The sequence below is a fragment of the Octodon degus genome, unplaced genomic scaffold, assembly GCF_000260255.1.
Source record: "Octodon degus isolate 3935 unplaced genomic scaffold, OctDeg1.0 scaffold00012, whole genome shotgun sequence".
Classification (NCBI taxonomy): domain Eukaryota; kingdom Metazoa; phylum Chordata; class Mammalia; order Rodentia; family Octodontidae; genus Octodon; species Octodon degus.
Window position 1 is genome coordinate 9,036,094 of NW_004524588.1, and position 8,870 is coordinate 9,044,963.

At 38.9% G+C, this 8,870-nt stretch overlaps 1 pseudogene; it reads right to left on the bottom strand.

The window, feature by feature from the left end:
* Positions 1-3,684: 3,684 nt before the first annotated feature.
* Positions 3,685-4,197, bottom strand: LOC111815169 (annotated as a pseudogene).
* Between the last annotated feature and the right edge of the window lie 4,673 nt (positions 4,198-8,870).

Here is an 8,870-nt window from a genome sequence, read left to right on the forward strand (position 1 = left end):
GCCCCCTGGTGGGCTGAGCTGGCCACACACACACACACACACAATAAATAAATAAATAAATAAATAAATAAATAAATAAATAAAATATTCAGTACGGATGAGGCAAGACCCCTATCAACACTTTAAACCCTATGAATTATGAGACTTTCCAGTCTGTCTAATGGAAGCACTATGGATCTTCTCGTGTAAATACCTGTCTGTGGACACACTACTGACAAGTGAGTATCACATATTTATTTGATATTCTCATATTATTGACTCTCCTGTGGGAGGCCATTAACTGGTATCCATTTTATAATAGTGTCAGCCGTTATCTTAAGTTTCTATTTCCCTGCTGAGTTAAGTTTATGGTCCTTCTCACCTTGCCCATTCCCTGTGAATCACGTGCCCCAGGGGTTGTACCTTCCCCCGTTGCCTAGATACCTGCTGACCCCAAGAGCCGAGACTTCCTCATTCCTACACTCCCTATATATACCCAGCACCTCCCCTGAATAAACTGAGACTTGATCAGAATCCTGTCTTGTCTCCATTTCTCATGTCTCCTGTCCTTTGTCCCCTCTTCAATTCCCCACTCCTCCCCCAGGTGACCTTCGCTGACTGACCCACTGGTTCGGGACACTTTCCATGAACAATTTCCTCACATATTGATCAATACTGTACTAAATACTTGTGAAGATCTCTAAAGGCTTCTTGTGAAGCTCCTCCCTCTATGTTGTATGTTGTATATTGAGAATTGTAGCAACTTTAGTGTCTTGGAACCCTCCATATCTCCTGACCTATGAGGGTCCCCTACCTTCTGCTTCAGTCACTTGCCCTGTACTGCGTTGTGAAATCTTCCTCAAGGCATTGATTTGAGGCCATGTGAGGCTCAACTCACTTACCTCCTACTTTTCAGGAACCCTTGTCCTTCACTGTGCTTGTGCACTTCATTCAGGAATAAACATTGCTCTAGATATTCCATTTAGGGGTACAAGTAAAAGTCTTACAGATCAATTGTCTTTGTTTATTTCAAAATTTATTTTTAAATAATTCCAGTTTCACGGACAGTTGCAAAAGGCATGGGATAGGGGCTGGGGAGATAGCTCAGTAGAAAAAGTGCTTGCCTGGCAAGTGCAAGGGCCTGAGCTCAATCCCCGGTTCCAAAAAAAAAAAAAAAAAAAAAAAACATGGGATAGCCTTTTACTTCACCTTCTCGGATCCTACCATCTTGCATAACCATGCACATCCAACATGAACATGGATACAGTCCACAGAATTCCCTTGGATTTCACCAGTTATTCAAGTGACACTGGAACTTTTTCACATGTAGCTTCAAATAATCGCATCTGCACAATTAATATGCCTAAAGATACAGAGAAGTGATGACAAATTTTAGAAAGAACCTGATATGGTTGGTACACGTGCCATAGGTGTGCCAAAACTGGCATAGAGACTACCATACCCTATTTTGATAGTCACAATTATCCCTCCAGCCACCTTCAGTCCTTAAAAATGTTAATCTATTATTCATCTCTACAATTATATCATAAAAGTTATATAAAGATCCTGCCCTTGGTTGCCTGAGTGCTAGAATATAGGGAGGTACCACCACACCTAGCTTAGCCTCCTTCTTTTAGAATATTCTTGGTGTCTGCTAAGTTCTTGTGGTTGGGAGTTTGGATACTAAATGTCCCACAGAAGCCTTGTATTGAGGGCTTGGTCAGCAGCCTGTGGTGTTGCTAGGGGCAGTGGAACGTTTAAGAAGTGGGGCCTGTAGGAAGGAAGCTCCGTCCCTGGGAGCCCTGCCTTTGAAGAGAATTCCTGGATCCTGGTCCCTCACATCTCTCTCTTTGCTTTCCAGTCAGTGTAAAGTGAGCAGCTTTGCTCTACCGTTTGCTGTGCACCACGACCTGCCTCACCAAAGGCTTCAAACCAATGAAACCAAGTGATCATGGCTGGCAATCTCTGACATCATGAACCAAAAGGTCCTTCCTTTTTTCTAAGTTGATTATTTCAGATATCCTGTCTCAAAAATAGAAAGCTATCATCTTTCTCCTCTAGATCCTAGCTTTCATTACACAATTTTTCTTGAACACATTTTCTCAAAGAAATGTGCTTATTTGATGAGTCAAGAAGAATTTTCTGAGGTAAAAAACTTCACGTCAACTCAGTAGGTATTGTCCTTCTGTAGTCCTGACTTCAGCAAGGAAAGATGCAGAGTCCCTTCGTTACAAGACCAGTTTAATTTTAGGCTCCAGAAAAGTCTGTGTCTCTCAGTTGTTGAGGAGCACTCTGTATAAAATTAGGGGAAAATCATTTCATAATTAAATTGTGAGTGTGGCTTGTCCAAGGCCTAGTGCCTTGCCCTGAAAGCTGGCCTCAGTCACAGTTGAGGCCTCAATGGCCCCATGAAGCTGTAATGTCCTGGGACAAGACTGTACCAGCAGAAAGCATCCCGGTGCCTTGAGAACCCAGTAGTTATAAAATGGAGTTTTCCCTTGGGAAAAAGACCAACTCCTCCTCCAGTGGCCATGTCTCCCCATGGCTCTCATCAACATAAAGATCCTTACTGACCTCTGAATCATCTGATAATCCCTCTAATTACTGTATACACCCAATAAATAGTAGCTAGTCAGAGTGCCTTTGTCTTTGGCCATCCTGAGGCACTGACCTCCCAGCCTCCCCAGTTATGCATCCCTAAATTTGCCTATTTCTTACTTCATCCTTTCTTCATCCCCCTCATACAGGCTATTGGGGATCTAGTTCGAGCAAACCAGATTTCTCTAAATTTAGGCAAAAATATTCTAATTATTCAAATAAATTTCAGAAGTATCTTCCTAGGGTCAGGTATGGGACACAGAATACTTCAATGAGCACTGTATTTGCATGACTGAGATATTTCTTTGTCCCTTTTCAAAGTGCTACATAATTTTTTCATCTCTTTCTTAGGTTTTTTTTTTTTTTTTTTTTTTTTTTTTTTTTTTTTTTTTTTTTTTTTTTGTACTAAAGATTGAACTTAGCACCTTGTGCTTGCTAAGCAGGCACTTAAGCCACTGAGCTGTCTACTTGGCTCCAATTCCTACATAATCTATCATGTATAAAATTTTTCTCTCAGAAACAAAGAACCAAAAAGAAAATAAATAAATAAAACAAAGAACCATAGGAAGAATTTCCAAGGCTGACCCTGCCTCCATATCCTAACCTTATTCAATGTGAATCTCTCAGAATTAAATATTTCATTTTTTAAGACAGGGTCTCATTATGAAGTTCAGACTGGCCTGGAACTTGTGGTAATACACCTGCGTCAGCTTCCTCAATTTTGGAATTACAGGCTGTGCCATCATGCCCAGGCTAAATTTTTTAATTTAAATAATTTTACAGGTTGGCCCCTTATGGTCTTTAGGCATGTGAGAACCCCTGCACTGGAGGAACTCTAAGAGTGAATGAGAGCTGAAAAGGTAACTTAGTGGTAGAACACTTGTCTGGAGTGCTTGAGACACTGGGTTCCGTTTCTAGCATCCTCTTCTCCCACAAAAAGAAAAGGGAACTAAAGGGAAAGGGATAGTGAACGAGTCCTATCAGGCAGTGGCAGGTAAGATTTGACATTGAGGATTTAATACAATGGGGGAATAGGACTATGAAAAGTGGGCAGGGTCATTAACCCATTTGTTTTATAATTCCAACACTCTCCTGAATCACCTTCAGTTAGGCCGGTTGCATCAGTGTGTTGATGCTTTCTCCTACCTCTGAGTGCTCCTTCAGTATTTAGTGGACCTTTACATAATAAAATTCCAAACACAGAAATTCAGATTACTGTCTACATTGCCCACATTCGAGCTCTATTATGGCAACACAGGTGTGTATCTGAGCCGAGTACCTTGACTGGGACTTGCCATCAGCTCTCCAGCTCAGGCCCCGAAGTCCAAGCCTCTCACGAATTTTTGTCTTGTGGATTTTCCAGAATTTGAAAATAATAGCAGCTTGGTCACATGGGATCGCACCCTGCTTTTTGGTTGGAGCAGTTGAAGAATGCCTCCAACTGCTTGAAATCTACATCTGCAGGTGCAATGGAATCTAGTGGAGGTTTCAGTCTTTACTCGCCTGGTTCCAAGGTGGAGTGGCACATGGCACAGAGCCGCCGTTCGTGGTGTTGCGAAGAGTGAAGAGAGCTAAAGTCATCTGTTTCTTAATTAAAAGTTTTAAGTTGAGCTTCAGCATTTTTATGTTATAAATCAAAGCTTATTGCCAGATATATGCACTGCAAATATTTTCTCCTAAGTTATTGATATTTCCTTTTATTGATTATACTTCAGTGTCTTGGGTCTAAGAACTCTTTGTCAAGCCATTGTTCTAAATATATATATATATATATATATATATGCTTTATATGTGAGAAATACATAGATCTTAAAATGTCTGATAGATAATATATATATATTTGAGTAGTAGATATAAATATGCTTATATACATACTATATATATAGAAATGTATAAAGCCATTTCTCTTTTAAAGAATAAACACTAATCATAACTAATCAAGTCTACTGTTGCACCAGTATATGACTCTCCAAGTACCAGTCTCTTTTCTTTTGGAAATACATCTGAAAAATAAGCAATTGTAAAAAACATTAATAAATATAAGTTCCCCAAAACATGTACTCTTAAATCAAAGAAAAGCCCATATTCATCCTTATATTCAGCACTATTTATTTATGCTTTATTATCTGACAGGTTTCAACTCACTTTGCATCGCAGAGAATCCACGAGGTTTCGAGTCCACTCTCTGCTCATCTTTTTGTGAAGGCAAAGCTAATGGTGCCCCTCTCCAAAGTGCTGCCTAATCTGTGTTAATAGAGTGAAGATTATTGTGGAAGCTATAATAATCACGGAAAAATTAGTAATGACTTGAATCATTGTCTGGCTTGTTAATTGTAAGGCTCTGGCCATAAAATGAAATTATTTAACAACTGCACTGGTCATGGAGAAGTTTTATTAAAAGAAGAGTTTAATGTATTCTGCAATACCTAGTACAGGATGTAGAGCATAACTGTGCTTATGATAAAATTGTGATGCTCAGATGTTGATAATCTATAATTATTTATTTTTATTTTTTATGTGTTTACTACAGGGTCTACAGGGTCTCACTACACAGGTTGGACTCATAGTGATCCTCCTGTTTTCAGCCTCCTGAGTACTGGGATTACAGGTGTGCACCTCCACGCCCAGTCTCAATCGCCATCTCAGTGCGCCCTGGAGGTGGGGCCAGCGCGGCATGCCAAGCACCAAATCCTGGTCCCTGCACCTGCCTAAGCAGGCACTTTAATCCACTGAGCTATCTGGCTGGCCTAATAATGTATAATTATTATAATTGGTCTCTCATAATGTTTAAATTTTCTCTCATGTTATATGCATATATAAATAGATATATGTGTATTTGAACAATTTCTGAGCAAACAAATGTGTAGCAAAAAGAATTCTGTGATTAAAAAGATAAAGTGCTTTCAAACAAGGAAGACACAGAAAATAATTATGTTTTGGTCCACTGTCTCAAATATTTTATAAATCTCTTAATGTAGAATAAATTTATATTTTAATGTTACATATAAAGCTTTGAGTGTGAATTCCCTCAGGGAAAATATTTCATTGACCAAAAGTCTCTTTTAATGTAATATTTTAATAAACCCTTTCAGGAAAACATAATCTATTAAAGAAAAAGGGTGAGGAGAAAAGATAATTCTATTGACTATTTTTTGTTGCAAGCTCTTATACTGTTTCATATTTGAAAAGGAGTTTTGCCCAGTTTTTTTTCTATGCAATAGATATCAAAAGTAAAAGTCATTGGAATAATCATAGTTTGGAAGAACAGAGATTAAGTTCCTAAAAAGCATCTTTATTACCTTTGTCTTGGAGACATTTATAGATTCCAGAATCCTACTTGTCATGAGTTTATGTTTTCACACTAATCTTTTATTATTTCGAGCATGATCCATTTCATTGTTGAGATGCACTCTTTAGAAACTGTGAACTATGAGAGAAGCACAGACAGGAGGGGAGAACGCTGAGTATCATTTATGGAGTTTATGTGACAATGTTTGCCATCACTCCAGTTAACAGCAAGAACTATCTTCCGTCCTAGGAGACTGCATGTTCTGTGAGCAGCTGGGGGCCACCGTGTTGATTCAACGCCAGAAAATAGGACATTTCGAACCATATTCATGATCATCAATTTTAACTTAATTCGAGCCAGACTACTGGAGGAGTTAAATGTTCTGTGAAACATGTACTCAGCTAAACAACAACCAAAAAAAAGGGGGGGGGAATAAAGAAAAGAGGTTACAACAAATAAGAAGGGAAAGAGGGAGAGAAACGAGGGGGAGAAAGAGAAGGGAAGAGGGAGACAAACAAATCATAAGAAATGAAAAGACAAAAGGAAAGGGGAAAGGTAAGAAGAAAAGTGTTCTCTACGGATATGTATATTTTATAACCTTGGTATGATATGGGCAAATACTCAGCAAATGTTTCCCTTCCACCAGCTTTATTAGGATGTCTCTACCTGAAACTTGTGGATTATTTGTGATGATAAGTGAAGAGATTAGCTAGTTGGTGAGCAACTAAATTGATTTAAAAAGTAGACAAAAGACAAAAAGTGTCATAAGAACAAGTGATGATTAGTGTTTTAATAGAGGAAGAGTAGACTTGTTTGATATAATCTTCAGAGAGATTAGCTATGCAAAGACCGATGTAATATTTGTGAATTTAGGTAGCTTAACAAAGGTACATGAATTTTAGGGGTGTTTCATTCTGTGAGGTGTGGTATAGTTCCTTTTGTCCCTTATTTGTGATAGATTAGTAAAGTTATCAATTGCTTTTCAATGCTCTGTCAATTTCAAAACAGCAACTCTTAATTTTTTAAAAAAATTTTATTTATGCATTTGTGTGTGTGTGTGTATGTGTGTGTGTGTCTAGCTCAGCCCACCAGGGGGCGGGGCTGGCTGGCATGTGGTGCTGGGGGATTGAACCGCGGTCCCTGTGCTTTGCTAAGCTTGTTCTATGTAGGTGCTTTAGACCACTGAGCCATCTCTCCAGCCCTAAAACAGCAACTCTCTACTATCACGCGATACTAGCTATGGAGCCTAGCCCTTTATCTATGACAGCGTCAGTGGAGAGCAAGTCTTTTTTCAGATGCTGAGGGCCCTATTGTTTTAATTTTTCCTCTCCTTGCAAGATTAAGTGTATCCATATGTGTGGTCTCAACACTAGCCTTATGCAATAAGAATTAAAGAGACTACCAAGGATTTCTTATTATTATGTGAGAGACCAGCACATGCATGGAATCTGTTCTTTATCTAGAATTTGCAGGTGCTTCTATAACTCCTTACATCCTCTTTGAACAGCCAATGGCCTTTATGTCGAGGGATTGTTTTAAGGAATTAATGAAGCTGTTAGATGACAGTATGTATGGAATGATAAACTAGAAAGCATGCATACAATAGCTACCACAAAAGAACTTTTAAAAGTGGTAGGTATATAAGACTGTAATTAAAACTCAGTGGAATGTATACACGAAATGAGTTCTGGGTTGTCTGAGTCTTTAATTTCAGGTTCTCAGTTCATAACAAAATATATACCCCACTAATTAAGAAGCCTCTCTCCTTTCCAGACAGCAGTTAAGTTAGAGGCTGATACTGTTAGCTCTGTGGCACCTACAGTAGCTGTTCGTCTCTTTTATGGCTGTGCTTTGTGGTTAGTCTTATAAAAGTAGTCTATTTGACCTCAGAGTCTTGTGATGTTAATTTTAGTTTGAAAGGGTAAGGATTCCCTTTCAGTATGAAAGGCTGAAAGAGCACAAGCGAGTCGCCAGGTCGGGAAAAGATCTTCATGGCAAAAACCTAGAGACAGTTTTCCTCAAAAAGCTGAGCCTGCCCCTGTGCACCTGCATTCCTGCTTCTCACTACGCTCCTTTCTCTTACCTGCTTCTTCTTCCTTCAAAGTTCCTGGGCTGTGGGTCTGATTCTAGCAGCAGTAGATAACATGATCCTATCTACTTTCTGGTAAATGAACAGTAGGACACAAGAAACCCGGAATGCTTCCTTCTGCTTCAGATATCTGAAATAAAGCTCATTTGGTAGAGAGTCCTTAATGTCCTGGAGTCACTGTCACATGCGTCCACCCACCATGTGACTCTCTGTGAAGTATGACTTCAGCAGCCACACTACAGGAGACTGAGAATGTATGTTTCCTAACAATGCTTTAAAATATTCTCATAAATCACTGATTCCAGAGCATCAAAAAAAAAAAAAAGACCCAAGGGTGAGACAGGAAATATACCAAAATTTCTCACCTTGAACGGCAGGTGATGCCATTCAAAATGTACTCTCATAGATTCTCTTCTAAGTCTCAAAATGATCCAGAGATAGGAGGGGAAACCTGTACAACATAAGTGGCTCACCTAAGATGAAATAGCCCTAGAGATCTACTGTAAAAATTTATGCTTCTAAGCTATGTGTGGTGGTGGTACACACCTAAAAACTCAGCACTAGGCAAGCCAGGCAGGAGGACTGCAAGTTTAAGCACAGCCTAGACAACTTACTCAGAGAGATCCTGTCTCAGAATTTACAAAGTCTAAGAAGGGCTGGGGATGTAATTCAGCATGAAGGTCCTGAGTTCATTCCTCAGTACTTCCTAACACCATCATGTTTGCAGTTAGTGAATAATACCAGAGTGTACAATTAAATATTTGTTAGGGAGTAAACCATATATATATGGTTGTTTCCATTTTGATAAAAGCAAGTGGTATCTCTAAAATTATTTTATTAAAGCAATGATAAAATAAAAATCCAAGAAACACCTTTCCTTTTCTGTTTTCTTTTTTTTTTCTTTGTATTTTAGGG